The sequence below is a fragment of the Hibiscus syriacus genome, unplaced genomic scaffold (assembly GCF_006381635.1).
Source record: "Hibiscus syriacus cultivar Baekdansim isolate YM2019G1 unplaced genomic scaffold, ASM638163v2 tig00111330_pilon, whole genome shotgun sequence".
Classification (NCBI taxonomy): Eukaryota; Viridiplantae; Streptophyta; class Magnoliopsida; order Malvales; family Malvaceae; genus Hibiscus; species Hibiscus syriacus.
In genome coordinates this window covers 1,224,506-1,244,418 of record NW_024063059.1, presented here as the reverse complement: position 1 = coordinate 1,244,418, position 19,913 = coordinate 1,224,506, and positions in this window count along the sequence as shown.

Genomic DNA, 19,913 nt, shown 5'->3' with positions numbered 1-19,913 from the left:
TCATTAACCCGTAGTTTGGGATGTTACAATAAGTATATCTACACACATATAATATGATATAATGTATACATACATACAAATATAAATATACATTCATGGGTAAATATGAAAGAAATAAACATCAAATTATACAATGATTAAATTATTAACAAAACAAAATAGTAAAGACCTAATGGGAAATAAACCCCAAGCTTTAGAACACTAAATACGGTGACTAAAAAGAACAAAATGCTAATCTGACACCTAAAACATAAAGTATAAAACAATCTCTTAGGCAAATAAAGAGTGACCGAAATTAATTAAATCACAAACCAAGGCTCAAAACCAAATAATTACCAAAAACATACTCAAGAGTAAGAAGTGACTAAATTGAAATAAATATAAAAACAAGATCTCATAATCAAATGATAAAATAAATGAGGAAATGGTGGCCAAATTAAAATAAATGCAAACAAAGTGTCATAAATAAAATAAAATAAAACATATAATGACCAAAATAAACATATAAATGATCAAAATAAAATAAAACATAATATGGAGCTTAAATCAAAACAAACAATAAAAATTGAATCTACTGACCTAAACGTAAAAATAAGCTAAATATACAGGGTCTAAACTGAAAATAACCCTAAAAATATATAACAGGCATAAAAATGAGAAAATACAAAAAATTCCCTAAAGGTGACTAACCTGAAAAAAAGCTAAAGTTAAAGGGACTAAACAACAATTAAACCAAAAGTTATAAAGTATAAACTAAAATGGTTAAATTATGAAATTGGTCCTTATATGTGATCACTTTGCAAAAATACACCGAATATTGGGGGACTTAAGTGCAATTTCCCCTTTAAGATTTCTATAAATATCAACCTTTAAGTTTTCTATAAAAATTTCCCCTCTCTAGGAAATAGGTGGGTGGCCGGTCTCTCACTTTCGCCCGACCTCCGTGACATCCGCCACCGCCTCGTCGCGTCACCAACATCGCCGGTAGTGGCCGATGACCACCAAATTACACCAGAAGGTCCTTATCGACCTTCCCATTTCCTATATGGGGTCCTTTTTGTGAGAACAAGCATCGTTTGTCACGAAATAGTCGAAGATCGTTCGACTTTCCTCTCCCCAATCTACTGTCGTCGGCCATTGGATCGTCCCCATTTTGAGATATATTATTTATGGTGGTGTGTTCTCCCTTCTCACCGTCCGGATTCACGAACAAAACCCTCTTTTTTTGTGAGATATGTTGCTTGTGAGCGTTGCCGACCGAATGGGTGAGAATTTCTTCTTTCTCTTTTTTATTTGTTTTGGTATATATTTGTTTGATTTCAAATAATAGAAAAAAGAAAGAAATTGCTAGGAGCCTTTATTTTATTGCTGTTTGAAAAAATGGAGAACCCTTTTACATTGGTCGAATCGGGTTTTATACCCGATTTTACTGTAGGTATTAGTTTTAAAAAAATAAACTTCTGACTTTGCTTGGTATTTTGGTGAAGGGGTGATGGCTATTGCAGGTTAGTGGCGTGGAGGATGGGATGGAAGAGCATAGTGATCTGTTCGGTTGGTGGTGTTTTACTTGGGGTATGGGTGATGACAACAGCTAAACGGGTCACTCAACCAGATCGGATCTCGGGTCAGATCCTGTTGAGCTGTTGGGTAGAGTCCCTTGCAGTGGGCCTCTGGTGATTGTTGTAATTGGGTCTGCGGCTTGAGTGTTGGTGTTGAGTTAATCTATCGATGGAATTGGCCAAGAGGGGGGTGAATTGGCAATAAAAATTTTGGTGGAAGCTTTTGCAGAAAATTGAAAGTAATTGCACATCAATTTACAGTGGTTCGACTTTATCAACCAAAGTCTACGTCCACTACCTTAGCTATCCACACTAAGGATTTTCCAACAAATTCACTAATTTGTTCTTTCTTTTGAGGCCAAAGAGATAACCTTACAATTCCCTCAAGAATATACCCCAATTCTTGAGAACACTCTTTTCTCAAAGAGAAGATTACAAATTTACAAACTTACAAGAAAAACCTCACAAGGAAAATATGTTTGCACAATTCTAGAACAAAGAAATAACACTCAAGAATGAATACAATTGAGTACAAGTAGTGTTCTTGAAAGAAAAATGAATATTGAATGAAAAATAGGCTTGAAATGCACAAACTTGAGTTTTGATGCTTTCTCTTTGATTCTCTCTTGATTCTAGTTGCTTGTTTTTTCTTGTTATTGATCAATGGCTTCTAAGCTTGTTTAAATACACCTTGAATCACTTTTGAATGTTGGGGATCATTAATGAAGTTATTGGAGCCGTTTAAGTGTGAAAACAATTAATATTTCTGCTTGGAGTGTGGGGGGAATCGATACCCCCTCATGGGGAATCGGTTCCCTAAGTGTAAAATTCAAATATTCGACCGTTGAACAGTGGGGGGAATCGATACCCCCTGGGGGGAATCGGTTCCCTCCGAGCATACTGGAATTTCTCGGAGCCAAACCATTCAGGGTACCCCCTTGGGGGGGGAATTGGTTCCCTCTGGACAAACAGTAATTTTTGGCTTTGAAATGACTCGAAATACTTTGTAAAATTGTTTTGAAATTATTTTAAGATTAAAACTTAATTTTACACTTTAGTAAGGATTTAAAATGAACTTTGAAATATTTGAAGTAATATTTTGATATTCGAATAATTATATCGAATATACTTAGAAAATCTTTTTGGAAAATCTTAAAATTCATTTAACTTAATTTGTTATATCGAAATATCAAAATGTTTTCAACAATCTCCCCCTTTTTGATATAACAAAACATTTTAGTAATTTTAAGATTTTATTTTGAAATCAAGTTTCAAGTTTGAAATTACTCTCCCTTACTCTAACACTACTCCTATTTAAAAACGCTTTTAACATTTCTCCCCATTTTATTAAATCAAAAAGACTCGTAAAATATTTTAAACAAGGTTTTGAAATCATTTAGCCAATTGATTACATATATATATATATATATATATATATATATATATATATTAAGCTGCTAAGATCACAATCAAGAGAAACGTTAGCCATTAGTTTCATAATCAATATTCATAAACAATGTGACATGGCAAAAATTGGTCATAATGCAACTAATATGTAAATGATGCAATAATGAATAAATTTAACCACACCAAATATATAGAAATATAAGTTCAAACCATCCATAAATCCAAACAAATTCAAAGTCAATCAATCCACAAATTCAAACATTCCAAAATATTCAAAATGTTAAAACAATAAGCTTTAAGTTCAAAGTACTAAAGCATAACACAGAATCAAGCATCCGTAGGAGGATCGGGAGGAGGAAAATGAGCTCGCATAGCGGCCATCTCATGTGAGAGTGCATCGATGCGTTCATTCATAGAAGCGTTGTTTTTGCGCATCTCCCAGAGAATTTCTAATTGTTGAGCTCCCATTGTGGATAAATGAGATTCTATGGAAGTGAAGCGAGAATCCTTGGAAGCATATCGGAAATTGAATGTCTCCATAAAGGATCGAAAGTATGGAGGCTTTTGATCCTCTGGTTGTGCTTGTTCCTCTGTTCGTGCTTGTTCCTCGTGCTATTCTGGTTCATCGTCGGAGTCGTCAACTTCATGCGGTTGCTCACCGGTACGAACCCAAAGACCAATTTCTTCATTGATCTTCCATCCCGATTTAGTTAAAGTGAATAGATTGATTTGGTTTTTGAGGGGAAAGTAAGTATCAAGACCTACTCTAAGCCCATCATTCTTAAACAGATTACTAAGAATACGACCGTAAACTAAAGAAGAACACAATTTCTTATTGGGAATAAGATTTACGGTTTCGACAAGTTCAACAAAAATAATCTGTGGAAGGTTAATTTTGTGATTATTATGGACACAATGAAGCCAAAATAGATCTAAGGCTCGAAGAGTAGAGTAACGGCCTCCGGATAGTCGAAACCACCAAAAGATCATGAGGTGAAGAAAACAGTCATGAAGGTCTAGAACACTTGCACTATCCCTTCGCTTATACTGAGATCCTACTGTAAGTTTTTCATTGTCTAACCCTTCATTATCTAATCCTAATTCTTTGGCAATGAATTCCGACTCAAGATGAAAGAATCGTCCTAGAAGATAGGATCGAATCCCAATGGTTAAGGTTTTCTCTCGGTTTTTAATGCAAACAGCATTAGAGTAGAAGATACAAACAAGTTGATGGTAGAAAATGGGTTCAAGCTCAAAGAGTTTGTCAAATTTCCACTCATGAAGAGTAGGAAGATAACGAAAATTGATGTCTAGCATGGCTTAAAGAGATGGGATACGTTCTTCCCCGATTTTGTAGGACTCAAAGTATTGGCAAAACCTATAGTAGAGATTTTGTTTACGACCGGGTTCATTGAAACAAGAATTAAGAATGGCCATGTTTGGATCATCGGGATTAGGAATAGGAATTTGTGGGATAGGTGGAGGATTTGGAGGCGAGTTTGGAGGTTGGCTAGAACGACTAGAGGAGGCCCTAGAACGTTTATGAGACATTGTTTAAGATAATCAGAATGGAAAGATAACCTGCATTTTTAAAAACATATGTATGCAAAATAATCAATCCCAAAACTAAATAATGTCCTCAATATTTCAAGGTTCTCTAAACCAATCCTAATTGGCAAAGTTTTTGAAAAAACGTATTGAAAAATAAGGTTTTGAAAATCAATATATGTATAGTTTTCATAACAACAACGTAATTCAATCAAAACACAATAATTTGAAAAATAATTTTTTTTTATTTTGAAAATTTCAAAAAATTTTGGAAAATTCTTGTGTTTTTGATGAAATTAGTTGTAAAATCTAGTTTCAAATCACTAAAAAATCAATTCCCAATCTAAAGTTCATCCTAGAACTACCTAAAAACTAGTTCTAAAATCAAAATTTGATGAAATAGAAGTTTTAGAAAAATACCTTGAAGAATTTCAGATTTGAGTGATATTAGATGAAGTTTGCACGTTTTTGATGATTCCAACAGGTTTAGGAGATGATATTTGAAGATAATTTTGATTAAAAACTTTGTTTTGAGGCAAAGTGGAGATTTGAGAGATGGAGAGAGTGATAGGCGGCAAAGGAAGAAAAAGAGAGGGTTTGAGAAAAATATAAGGGTTCTGCCAGATAAAACCAGAACCCTCATGGGGTATCGATTCCCCTAGGGGGAATCGGTTCCCCTTCAAAGGGGGAATCGGTTCCCCTTCAAGGGGGTATCGATTCTCTCTACCCTATAATTAAAAAATTTGTAGTTTAAACACTCAAAATGCTAAATTAATCTTCTCTAGTGGTATTGGCAACTCATATATAAAAAATTAATTATGTTTAATCAATCAAATTAATCCTTAAACTACATTTGAACATAAAGTTAATTTTTCATCAAGAATCATAAACTCCCCCTAACTAATAGCAATGAATGTAATCATAAATTACTATTATAAGCATTTTTCATTTATTCTTTAAAGTGCTAAAATTATTTTAAACACTTAGTGAAGATAGATCAGCTAAACCTAATTCTCTCCTAAGTGTCCAAAAATGTTCCTTTTCTAAAGGTTTTGTAAAGATATCCACTAATTGATGCAAAGTATCAACAAATTCTAGAACTACATCTTCCTTAGACATGGTCTCTAATGAAGTGATGTCTTATTTCAATGTGCTTAGTTCTAGAGTGTTGGATGGGATTTTTAGTGAGACAAATAGCACTAGTATTCTCACACTTGATAGGAATGGTACCTACTTCAATTCCATAATAAAAAAGTTGTTGTTTCATCCATAAAATTTGTGCACAACAACTACCAACTAAAATGTATTTGGCTTCAGTGGTAGATAATGCAACACAATTTTGTTTCTTTGAAAACCAAGAAATCAGCATATTTCCAAGGAATTGGCAATTACCGAAGGTACATTTCCTATCTAATTTGCATCCTCTATAATCCGCATCAGAAAAGGCATGCAAGCTAAAGCTAGAGTCTCTGGATACCAAAGTCCTAAACTAGGAGTGTTCTTAAGGTATATAAAGATTCTCTTAAGAGCTAGTAAATGTGATTCCTTAGGACATGATTGAAATCTAGAACATAAGCAAACACTAAACATAATGTTCGGTCTACTTGCAGTTAGATAAAGTAAAGATCCAATCATTGACCTATATAATTTAACATCTACACATTTACCTCTTTCATATAAGTCAAGCTTTGTTGAAGAGCTCATTGGAGTGTCATGAGGCTTGCCATTTTCCAGTCCAAATTTCTTGAGCATATCTTTGACGTACTTAGCTTGATTGATGAAGATGCCATCTTTTCTTTGCTTGATTTGGAGTCCCAATAAAAATGAGAGCTTCCCCATCATGCTCATTTCGAATTTGCTTTGCATTAGCTTAGAAAATTCTTGGCAAAGAACATCATTAGTAGAACCAAATATTATATCATCAACATAAATTTGAACTACTAATAAATCTTTATCTTTATGCTTTAAAAGCAATGTAGTGTCAACCTTCCCTTTTGAAAAACCTTTTTCAATTAAAAAGTTTGACAATCTTTCATACCAAAATCTAGGAGCTTGTTTTAAACCATAAAGTGCTTTTGTCAATTTAAGAACATGATTCAGAAATTTTGAATCTTCAAAACCTGGAGGTTGTTCCACATACACTTCTTCTTTTATAAAACCATTTAAAAATTCACTTTTAACATCCATTTGATATAATTTAAATTCATGAAAACATGCAAATGCTAATAACATTATAATTGCTTCCATCCTAGCCATGGGAGTGTATGTTTCATCATAGTCTCTGCCCTCTTCTTGAGTATACCCTTGAGAAACAAGTCTAGCCTTGTTTCTCACTATATTACCACTCTTATCAAGCTTATTCCTAAATACCCATCTAGTACCTACAGTAGATTTATTACTAGGCCTTTCAACTAATGTCTATACTTTACTTCTCTCAAATTGATTTAACTCTTCTTGCATAGCCATAATCCAATGTTCATCATTTAATGCTTCTTTAATATTCTTAGGCTCTATGCATGAGATAAATGCAACATAATTACAAATATTTCAAAGAGAAGATCGAGTAGTTACCCCTTTGGATGGATCACCTATAATCTCACCATCCTTGACATAGTTGTACTCTCTTGGATAAGATACTTCCCTTTCTTCAATGGTTGGATTCTTGAGAGGATCATGAGTTTCCTCATCTTTCGTTTCTTCCTTTGATGATGATTCTCCAATATCATGTCTAACGTCATTTGTATTTATAATACCTACATCATCATTAACACAAGAATCCTTCCTCGGAAGGAGATTATCATCGAAAAAACATGTGTAGACTCTTCTACAACTAAAGTTCTTTTATTAGATACTCGATAAGCTTTAGAATTTAAGGAATAACCCAAAAAAATTCCTTAATCACTTTTAGCATCAAATTTGCCAAGGTTTTCTTTACCGTTGTTTAAAACAAAACATTTACATCCAAAAGGATGAAAATAGCTAATGTTAGGCTTTTTATTTTTGAAAATTTCATATGAAGTTTTCTTTAAAATTGGCCTAATCATTACTCGATTTACAATATAACAAGAGGTATTTGTGGCTTCCGCCCAAAAATATTTTGGCAGATTATTTTCACAAAGCATGGTTCTAGCCATTTCTTCTAAAGTTCGATTTTTCCTCTCAACAACTCCATTTTGTTGAGGGGTTCTAGGTGCTGAAAAATTATGGCTAATACCATTAGAATTACAAAACTCATTAAATCCAAGATTTTCAAATTCAGTGCCATGATCACTTCTAACACTAGTGATAGAGTAACCTTTTTCGTTTTGGATTACTTTTGAAAACGTGATGAAATTTTCTAATGCTTCATATTTAGTACTTAAGAATATAATCCAAGTATATCTAGAATAGTCATCTACCAAGACAAATGCATATTGTTTTCCACCCAAGCTAGTAGTTCTAGTTGGCCCAAAAAGATCTATATGGATCAATTGTAATACTCTACTAGTTGACACATCATTAATGGATTTAAAAGAAACTAGCTTTTGTTTTCCTTTAGCACAAGCATCACAAATTTTATCATTATCAAATTTTAGTTTAGGCAGCCCTCGAACCAATTCTCCTTGAACTAACCGTTGCAAAACACTCATGCTAGCATGTCCTAGTCTCCTATGCCATAACCAACTATCATGCTCATCTTTTGCAACTAGGCATAAATTAGTCACATTAATAGAATCTAAATGCACCATATAAATGTTTCCTATTCTATGACCAACAAGCATAATCCGATTAGATGCAATGTCAATAACTTTACAACCATTAGTTTCAAACATTACATTGAATCCTTTATCACAAAATTGACTAATACTCAAAAGATTATGCTTTAATCTATTCACATATAAAACATTCTTAATTTGTATGGAAGAGGTATTATCTATAGTACCTATACCTTCAATATGACCTTTTGAATCATCACCATAAGTCACTTCTCCTCCATTTTTGGCGTTAAGCTCAATGAATCGATTTTTGTCACCGGTCATGTGTCTCGAGCATCCACTATCAAGGTACCATGAATTTGAATTTGTTTCCCGTGCCTTGTAGCAATACTCCTTTTCCTACAAACATAGATTAATTTTTGATTTTTGGTACCCAAATTCTTTTGGGTCCATATTCATTAGTTTCCAAAATCCTAGTCCCCTTAGGTATCCATTTGTTTAGGATATCTATATCTTTAGTAGTAATGAGTTCTTTAGGAACCAACATACTTCTAACGATTTTCCATTAGAGGTTCCTTGAGGACTTCTATGATTGTAGCTTCTAAAACTTTTCTTAACAAAGTTGGATTTTGAATTCTCACCTTTTTCAAAACTTTTTGTTCCAACCTTATTAAAAGAAGTTTTAAGATCATCAATCTTCTTTTGATGATCATCATGAACTTTTGAAAGTAAGTTATGCAAATCATTATTTTTCTTTTCAAAATCATTAATTTTGATTTGCAATTCTTTGATCTTACTTTCAAGCTCATTGTTGGTCTTGTATATAAGACTATTTTCGTTTTTCAATTTTGAAATATCATTTTTGTATTTTGAAAATAGAGTTTTATAATCCGAAGCCAGCCCATTAAAATCCTCTAATAACTCATCATAGGATAATTCATCCAAATCGAATGAGTTAGAGGTTACCTTATAATCTTCCCTGATAGCCATCAAGCACAAGTTTGCAACTTCTTGTTCCTCTTTATTGGAACCTTCTTCATCGCTCCATGTAGCTATATGAGCCTTGTACTTCTCTTTGGATTGACCCTTTTTCTTCAATTGTGGGCAATCATATTTGACATGCCCCGGTGTTCGCGTGTTGTGAGTACTATAAATTATACGCAAATAATGTGCAAGTATACACAATCACTCAAGTAATATAATGATGAGCGAGTATCGTCTCCACAGGGATTGGGTGAAATTACAAAAGTCTAACCAAAGAAATGCACTATTCTATCTAAGTATAGTTAGTCTTGATATATACAAATGTCACAGCAATGTAAATGTGTATGCTGATGGATATGTAGTGATGGTCTGATGGTGTAGAAAATGGAAATGCAATGGCAATGATGGATGTTTGATGTTGAGTATGGTGAAATGTCAAGGCAATGAAAAATGGTAAAAACAGTAAATAAAGATAAAATGAAAATGAAAAGAAAATAATCCTCACGTGACAAGCTTCCAAGAGAATGAATGGTAGGGATTGATCTACGGATGTTAAACTTATTTCTCAAGTATATTTAAGCTAACCGGTCTTTACTTACTCGACAGGGCTTTCCTAAAGTGTTCTAAAGAACCTAACAGAATAGGATGCCAAGGCATCTGCTCTCACTCAACGATGTTGGACAGCCTACCCTATTGATAAAGACACCCTTTTTAGTCGTTGAAATCCTATCCTAGCCTCTTCCGAGATCTAAGGGATTAAGTTATAATATTCCTAGGCCGGTTCAAAGCCACTTGAAAATACTATAACTCATTGCTTATGAGGATCTTATCTTGCGTTTCTTCCGAATACTTACAAGTATTTTTAGTCTAGGATTCTTCCGAATACCTAATCTTCATCTAAGAAATGGACATTTCCATGCCTCTTATAAGCCTAGATGGTGAAGCATTCATAAGCAAAGCAAATAAAGAACCAAAATAAACTTAAATATACCATTAAAAATAAAGTTCAAACAACCATTAAATCAACCACCACCAAATAAGTTAGTTCATGGTGGGGTTCAAAATATCCAAACACAAAGTCATGAAAATATTTGTTCCAACAACCCACAAATAAATATAAAATAGCAGCAAAAAGGAAAGTTGAGAAGAAGCCTTCGACGCGCCACCGGAGGTCTCCTCTCGGCCACCGTGAACCACCTAGCTCGCTAGCTCATTTCGGCTCCTAGCTCGCCACTCCTTGGAGCTTTATCAATGGAGGAATATCCCAAGGAAGAAGAAAGGAAAAGATAAAATAAAAATGTGATTTTTTTGCTACCGTATGTGTCCTCATCTTCTTCTTTTTTCTCCCCAATGAGGTGTCATATATAATAAAAAATATCTAGGGGTGATGATGAGGTTGTTGGGTGCAAAATACCCCTCATACCCCTAGAATCACATGTTGGGTGTGAACCTTATCCTCCAAGTGGCAGTGGTCCTATGGAAGCTCTGGCAGGCGGTTACAACAGTCCTTCACGTGCAGAGACAGCTGTCCAATGCCAGCTATCCTTATGCAGAAATATTTTTTTGTCTTTTTATGCGCCAAAAATTCCAAGGCATTTCAATTTACTTTAGCAACGTGTGATGCCGCGGCATTACTTCCCAAAGAATCCTTTTTCTTGCTATTCCCTACACACCACAAACAAAATGCACCTTTCCCTCAAACAGCACCATTAAGAAATAAAATAGCACAACCACCACAAATTCACTATATGCAACTACATGATCCTAAAATGCCTAAGATGAGCTTTTAAAAAAACAATAACTTAAGTGAAAAAGGTCTTAAAAGTGGCCTTTTTAGGAAGTTAACACACCCCCAAACTTAAGTTATTGCTTGTCCTCAAGCAATGGATAGCAGTTACATAAGAAGAATGTCATGGCAATTTTCTACAGTAGGGGCGTAGGACAAAATTGAATTTCAACCCTCAGAAAAAAAATAAGCTTCAACATGATAGACTTATCAAGAATTCAAGTACTTTTCCCTAGGTCAAGATCCCTTGTGGTAGTGTGTGTGCGTGATTGTATCCAATCTATACTTAGCAAACTTAGACTATTTCTAATCAAGACCCTTAGTTTTTGCCAAGGCATTTACTTATTCATCAAGCACATTTTTACTCCTTTTTCTTTGATTTTTTTAATGCTGTTAAGAAGGGAGTCAGCTCATCATACCTACTCTCCCACACTTTATATGAAAGGGAGCATACCTTCCACCCCCGAGCTAGTTAAGTAGAGTCATCCCGTGACTACTTTCATTCACTCATATGCACAAGGCTGCCATTTATTAAAGAAAGTTCCAGGCAATGCCACGGCAAAGAAGAGTGTCCCTCTACAGCTATGCCTAAGCATTTATTCACAGTTTCATTTTTAAGGGAGTTTTTTTTTATTTTTCTTTTAAGCACAAAACTATATTTCAATGCCAAAACTAACTAGTGTTCTTTCATAAAAATTTTCTAAATTTTCTAAGTATAGATAACATACAAATCGTGTAAAAGTTTTTCACAAAGAATCAAGCCCTAGAGTGAGTTCTATCATTCTCAACAGTCATTTACATTCAGATTCTAGCCTAACATTATCATCATCGGGTATCCTCAAAACATTTCATCTAACTGTCCTACCATTTTCTGATGCCATGGCATAAACCTATGCTAATGCTATCATGCATATGACCTACCAAGAACCATACCTCCCCCAAACTTAAGGGAATCATTATCCTCAATGCTGAAAGAGAACTATACTAAATATAAACTATATGCCATGCAATGAAATACAAATAAATGAGAATGGATGTAAGAAAGGTACCTCAATGAGTGCGTGGTGTTGCCTTGGAGGTTCTAGCAGCTCCTCGTCTGGTGCGCTTGCGTATAGGTACTGGGTTGGACTCAGACGAAGTGGAGTAATAATGCACAATATTGGAGCATCCAGCCGTGGTTTTGAAGAGTTTGCCACGACGTGGTGTAGGAGAAGGTTTGTGTGTTGGGATAGGGCTGGGTGTTTCTTCAACAGGGACAGTGATCAGATACTCAGGAGTTTCGGAACGGTGTAGAGTAGGACTTGGATTATCAGGGGAAGGATCGGCTGCATCTTGTTCGGGCTCTGGAGATGCCTCGGCATTAAATGCCGGTAGAATTTTGTCTGGGAAGCCAGGGAAATGATAAAGAAATGATAAAGGAAGAAACTTTTGAAAGCTTTAAAAACTTGGATGTATTTTGGCTATGGAGAGAATAACAAAAGAAGAAGATGAATGAAGGAAAGAGAAAAAGTAAAAGTTAAAATGAAAGAGAAAAATTAATAAAGAAAGAGAAAAGAAAAAGTTAAAAATTTAAGAGGGAAAATGTGTGATAGGACGGTTAAGAGAGGAGTGAGTGGGTGGGGGTTTGTGCGTGCATGGGGAAGGAAAAAAAAACAGCCAAAAGGTAATGATGGTGATAGGACAAGTCTGTGGAAAGAGAAAAAGAAATGTCAGAAATTAAATTAAATAAAAAGAAACAAATCAAAAGAATATCTCTCCAATTAATCAAAAATTAATTACAAAATGAAATAAAAATAAAAATAAAGAAAAACTTAAATTTTAAATTTTTATTTATGCACAGACAGAAATTCAATGCCGTGGCATCGAATTTTGGTACTCCTCTGGGCACGCTTCAGTATCTTGCAGACGTAACACGTCCTTGTTGTGGGGTGGTGGAACTCCATTATAGGCTTTCAGACATTGGCCATTGACCTTGAAGATCGTCCCATTATCTATTCGCTTGATGTCAACAGCTCCATGGGGATAGACATAATACACCTCAAATGGTCCTGACCATAGAGATTTGAGTTTCCCAGGAAAGAGTTTGAGTCTGGAGTTGTAAAGCAAGACTTGTTGCCCCTCATGAAAATGATGTGGCATCAATTTCTGGTCATGCCACTTCTTGGTTTTCTCCTTGTATATCCGAGCATTCTCATATGCTTGTGCTCTAAACTCTTCCATTTCGTTAAGTTCAAGTAATCTCTGCTCCCCAGCTAGTTGAGCATCGAAATTCAATCGCTTGATGGCCTAATAAACTTTGTGTTCAATCTCAACCGGGAGATTACAAGCTTTACCATACACCAACTTGAAGGGTGACATCCCCAAAGGAGTCTTGAATGCAATTCTGTATACCCAAAGTGCTTCATCCAACTTTGGTGACCAATCCTTACGCCTTGGGTTCACCACTTTCTCTAAAATCTGCTTGATCTCTCGATTAGATATCTCTGCTTGGCCATTTGTCTGCGGATGATATGTTGTGGCAATCTTATGTCGAACTCCATATCTCTTCAATGCCTTGGCAATCAACTTGTTATCAAAGTGGGTTCCCTCATCACTAATGATAGCACGAGGTACTCGAAACCGAGTGAAAATATACTTGTGCAAAAACTTGAGTACGGTCTTGGAGTCATTACTTGATGTTGCTATTGCTTCCACCCATTTGGACACATAATCCACAGCAAGCAATATATATAATTTTCCTTCAGAAGATGGGAATGGTCCCATGAAATCGATTCCCCACACATCAAATAGTTCTATCTCCAAAATATTTTGCAGCGGCATTTCATGTCGTTTGGAGATGTTTCCAGTCCGTTGGCATCGATCACATCCTTTGTAAAATGCTTGGGCATATTTAAACAGAGTTGGCCAGTAAAAACCTAATTGCAGGACCTTAGCAGCAGTCTTTGCTCCACCAAAATGGCCTCCACTTGGGGCCGAATGACAATGGTACAAAATATCACTTTGCTCCTCTTCAGGTACACATCGTCTAATGAGCTGATCGGCACAATGCTTGAATAAATATGGCTCATCCCAAAAATAGTGCCTTGCATTGTGCTTGAACTTCTTTTTAGCCTGACTATTCAAATCAAAAGGCACAATTCCACTAACAAGAAAATTAACAAGGTCAACGTACCACGGGATTGCCGTGGCATATAAAATTTTCTCATCAGGAAATTCCTCTTGGATATCTACAGTGTCATGGCATTTAGAATTGTTCTCTAACCTAGATAAGTGACCAGCAACTTGATTCTCAGTTCCTTTTCTATCTATCACTTCTAAGTCAAATTCTTGCAAAAGTAAGATCCACCTAATAAGTCTAGGCTTGGCATCCTTTTTGTTCACTAAGTATTTTATAGCCGAATGATCAGTGTGAACAATAACTTTAGTGCCTATTAGGTAGGGTCTAAATTTATCAAAAGTAAATACCACGACAAGTAATTCTTTCTCAGTGGTGGTGTAGTTCAATTATGCTTCATTTAAAGTGCGGCTAGAGTAATAAATAACATGAAACATTTTACCTCGGCATTACCCCAAAACAGATCCTACGGCATAATCGTTTGCATCACACATCAGCTCAAATGGTGATGTCCAATCGGGAGGGACTACAATGGGTGCCGTGATCAGTTGTCGTTTCAGCTAGTAAATGGCCTAGGCATAATTCGTCAAACACAAAGGGTTGGTTTTGTTGAAGTAATGTGCACAAGGGCTTAGAAATCCTGGAGAAGTCTTTGATAAACCTTCTATAGAATCCAGCATGTCCAAGAAAACTTCTTATGCCCTTGACCGAAGTTGGTGGTGGTAACTTTTCAATCACTTCAATCTTCACCTTATCAACCTCAATACCCTTGTGAGAAATTTTGTGGCCTAATACAATGCCTTCAGTCACTATGAAGTGACATTTTTCCCAATTTAAGACCAACTCAGCCTCCTCGCATCTCTTGAGAACTTTTGCTAAATTGTCGAGGCATCGTTCAAAATCGTCCTCACAAACAGAAAAGTCGTCCATGAAAATCTCCAGAAAATCCTCAACCATGTCTGAAAATATGGCTTGCATACAGCGCTGAAATGTTGTCGGGGCATTACAGAGTCCAAAAGGCATCCTCCTAAAGGCAAAAGTGCCATAGGGACAAGTAAATGTAGTATTCTCCTGGTCCTTTGGTGCGATGGCAATTTGATTGTACCCCGAGTACCCATCCAAAAAGCAATAGAATGCTTTACCAGCTAATCGATCCAACATTTGGTCGATGAAGGGTAGAGGAAAATGGTCTTTCTTTGTAGCTTTGTTGAGTTTTCTATAGTCCATGCATATCCTCCATCCGATCACAGTGCGAGTGGGTAATAGCTCATTATCCTCATTAGTAACCACCATCGTGCCTCCTTTCTTTGGAACACATTGGACAGGGCTCACCCATGAGCTATTTGAGATAGGGTAGATCACTCCAGCATCAAGCCATTTCATAATTTCTTTCATCACCACTTGCTTCATAACAGGGTTGAGTCTTTTTTGTGGGTCTATTGATTTGCCGTGGCAATCTTCAAGCATGATCTTGTGCATGCAGATCGTGGGACTTATGCCTTTCAAATCGGCCATAGTCCAAACAATTGCTTTTTTATGCTGCATCATCACACTTAACAAACTTTGCTATTGATTAGCAGTAAGGTTAGCGGAAATAATCACCGGTAAAGTCTTATTGCTACCTAAGTATACATATTTAAGATGCCCTGGCAAAGTCTTAAGTTCTAGAGTGGGTGCATGCATTAATGAAGGCTTAGGAGGAATAAATTCATCAAAATTTAGAGGTTCAAAATTCATACCTGATCTAGCTTGTAGTAAGCTAGATTGTTCCTCCAACATTGGAAAGTTGTCGGACTCCACTAAGCTTTCATCATCCACCCAATATTCATTTTCTGCTAGCTGAATAAAATTGTGCTGGCAAAGATATTCAGTCTCTTCTTCAATCACTAAGTTCAATTCAGAAATGCCTTGGCATTCTTCAGTGTCATCAACATATTTGAGCGTTCGAAAAATATTGACAGTCACACACTGATCAGCCACTCTCATGGTGAGTTAACCTTTTTCACAGTCTATCAAGATACGTCCAGTGGCTAGGAAAGGTCTTCCCAGAATGATTGGTGCCTTGGCATCAACTTCGCAGTCCAGAATTAAGAAGTCGACCAGAAACACAAACTTATCCACCCTTACTATGACATCCTCGACTCTCCCTTCAGGTTTCACATGGGATCTGTCGGCAAGTTATAAAATAACTGAGGTGGGTATTGTATCTCCTATGCCAAGCTTCAAGAATATCGATTTCGGCATTAAGTTGACACTTGAACCAAGATCACACAGAGCCTTTCCAACAAAATTAGCTCCAATTGAACAAGGAATAATGAAGCTGCCCGGATCATTTCTCTTTGGCGGCAACTTACTCAATGAAGAACAAAATTCTGTTGCCGTGGCAACAGTCTCTACTTTCCTCTTCTTGGTACAGATTTCCTTCAGAAATTTGGCATACATCGGCATCTGTTCAACAGCTTCCAAGAGAGGTATGTTGATATGAAGCTGATCAAGAATGTCCACGAACTTCTTGAACTGAACTTCATCATTATGCTTCTTCAATCTTTGCGGGAAGGGTGGGGGAGGTCTAGCTTCCTTAGCTGCAGGAATAGAATTTGCTTTTGCCTTGGCATCAGAATCTGGTATCTTAGCAGAATCCTTCTCCTTGTCCTTCTCAGTAACTCTATCATCATGTAATTTAACTTCAGTAGTAGGATTAGAATCATCATGTTGTGGCCCACTATCCTTGACTTGTCGATTGATTTGTGTTCCACTCCTAAGAGTTAACACATTACAGTGCTCTTTTCCAGGTGCTCTAGTGACTTTAGTATCACTTGGCAAATGTCCTTGCTAATGCTCTTGCAATGCCATAGCAATCTGACCAACTTGATCTTCCAAAGCTCTCAGAGATGAGCTATGGCTTTGAAGTAAGGCGCCTTGACTATGAAGTAAAACTCTTTGATTCTTAATTGAAGTAGAATGGTCTTGCAGCATTGTCTTCGTAGTGGATATGAACTCTTGAATTGTAGCTTCCAATGAACTCATGCTTGCTAAAGATGAAGATCCTTTGATGGAATTATACCATGGCATAGAATTTTGGTAACCTTGAGGCTCATTGTGATTCTACTGCCGAGTAGGTTTATTAACATTGTGGGCTCCTTGATTTCCCCATGAAAAATTGGGATACTGATGCCATCCAGCATTATAAGTGTTAGAATAGGGATTGTTGTTGCCTCGATTGTAATTACCTACAAAGTTTATGGACTCATGGTTGGTTGGGCATTCGCTCTCGTGATGATTGCCTTGGCATAACAGACATGCCAGTCTAGTTTCTTTCACTTCCTTCACATCAGTGGAATGTTGTAAGTTCTTCAACATATTAGTGATGGCTGAGAGTTGAGCGGACACCGAATCTTTGGTATCTAACTCAAATGCTCCAGGTGTTCTCCTTCCACTCCCAAGACTTGAGGAAGGAAACTGATAGTCATTATTAGCAATTCTGTCCAAGATAGAAAACACCTCAGTAGGTGATTTATCCAGCAATGTCCCATTTGTCGAGGCATCCAGTAACATCCTCGTGGGTGCATTGACTCCATTATAGAACATGACTACTTGAGTCCAATCATGAAAACCATGATTTGAACACTTCCGAAGCAAACTCTTGTAACGATCCCAACACTCATACATGGATTCGTCGTCACCCTGGCGAAAAGAATATATTTCATTCCTTAGCTGCGTATTCATGTTTGGTGGGTTGTACATTAATAAGAAACTTTTGCAAAGATCGACCCATGATTCCATAGAACCGGCTGGTACACCACTCAACCAAGCCCTTGCTCGGTCAAGCAATGAATACGGAAAAAGCTTTAATTTCAGAAAATCCTCATGCACTCCTTCTTGGCGAAAAGAATCACAAACTTCCAGAAAATTGCGAATGTGCTGCCTGGCATCTTCAGTTGGCATACCCCCAAACTGCCCAATAGAATTCAACATGTTGAACATGACTGGTTTTAGCTCGAAATGTGTAGCTTGAATTTCAGGTGCCACAATCCTAGGATTCAGATCATCCAGCATCGGATTTAAGTGATCGCGAATAACGTGCGGCCTAACAGCAGGATCAGCATTGTCTAAGGCCGCGACATTATGATTTCCATCATCTTGACCAATGCCTTGGTTTCCAATCTGATACATATTTCTTTGAGCACGTCTTCTTCTTCTAAAGAGTCTTTCAATCTCAGGTTCTATTGGTTCCAAAGGCTCTTCAGAATTTCTTCTAGGCATACACTAGATAAACCTGAAAAATAAAACAAAAATATCAAGTAAACTATACACAAATAAAAAGGCAAAACAAAATAAAATGCTCTGGAAAAACTAAATAACTTCAGGCTGCCAATCCCCAGCAAGGGCGCCAAAAACTTGTTCGCGTGTTGTGAGTACTATAAATTATATGCAAATAATGTGCAAGTATACACAATCGTTCAAGTAATATAATGATGAGTGAGTATCGTCTCCACAGGGATTGGGTGAAATTACAAAAGTCTAACCAAAGCAATGCACTATTCTATCTAAGTATAGTTAGTCTTGATATATACAAATGTCACGGCAATGTAAATGTGTATGCTGGTGGATATGTAGTGATGGTCTGATGGTGTAGCAAATGGAAATGCAATGGCAATGATGGATGTTTGATGTTGAGTATGGTGAAATGTCAAGGCAATGAAAAATGGTGAAAACAGTAAATAAAGATAAAATGAAAATGAAAAGAAAATAATCCTCACGTGACAAGCTTCCAAGAGAATGAATGGTCGGGATTGATCTACGGATGCTAAACTTATTTCTCAAGTATATTTAAGCTAACTGGTCTTTACTTACTCGACAGGGCTTTCCTAAAGTGTTCTAAAGAACCTAACAGAATAGGATGCCAAGGCATCTGCTCTCACTCAATGATATTGGCCAGCCTACCCTATTGATAAAGACACCCTTTTTAGTCGTTGAAATCCTATCCTAGCCTCTTCCGAGATCTAAGGGATTAAGTTATAATATTCCTAGGCCAGTTCAAAGCCCATTGAAAATACTATAACCCATTGCTTATGAGGATCTTACCTTGCGTTTCTTCCGAATACTTACAAGTATTTTTAGTCTAGGATTCTTCCGAATACCTAACCTTCATCTAAGAAATGGACATTTCCATGCCTCTTACAAGCCTAGATGGTGAAGCATTCATAAGCAAAGCAAATAAAGAACAAAAATAAACTTAAATATACCATTAAAAATAAAGTTCAAACAACCATTAAATCAACCACCACCAAATAAGTTAGTTCATGGTGGGGTTCAAAATATCCAAACACAAAATCATGAAAATATTTGTTCCAACAACCCACAAATAAATATAAAATAGCAGCAAAAAGGGAAGTTGAGAAGAAGTCTTCGACGCGCCACCGGAGGTCTCCTCTCGGCCACCGTGAACCACCTAGCTCGCTAGCTCCTTTCGGCTCCTAGCTCGCCACTCCTTGGAGCTTTATCAATGGAGAAATATCCCAAGGAAGAAGAAAGGAAAAGAGAAAATAAAAATGTGATTTTTTTGCTACCGTATGTTTCCTCCTCCTCTTCTTTTTTCTCCCCAATGAGGTGTAATATATAATAAAAAATATCTAGGGGTAATGATGAGGTTGTTGGGTGCAAAATACCCCTCATACCCCTAGAATCACATGTTGGGTGTGAACCTTATCCTCCAAGTGCCAGTGGTCCTATGGCAGCTCTGGCAGGCGGTTACAGCAGTCCTTCACGTGCAGAGACAGCTATCCAGTGCTAGTTGTCCTTATGCAGAAATATTTTTT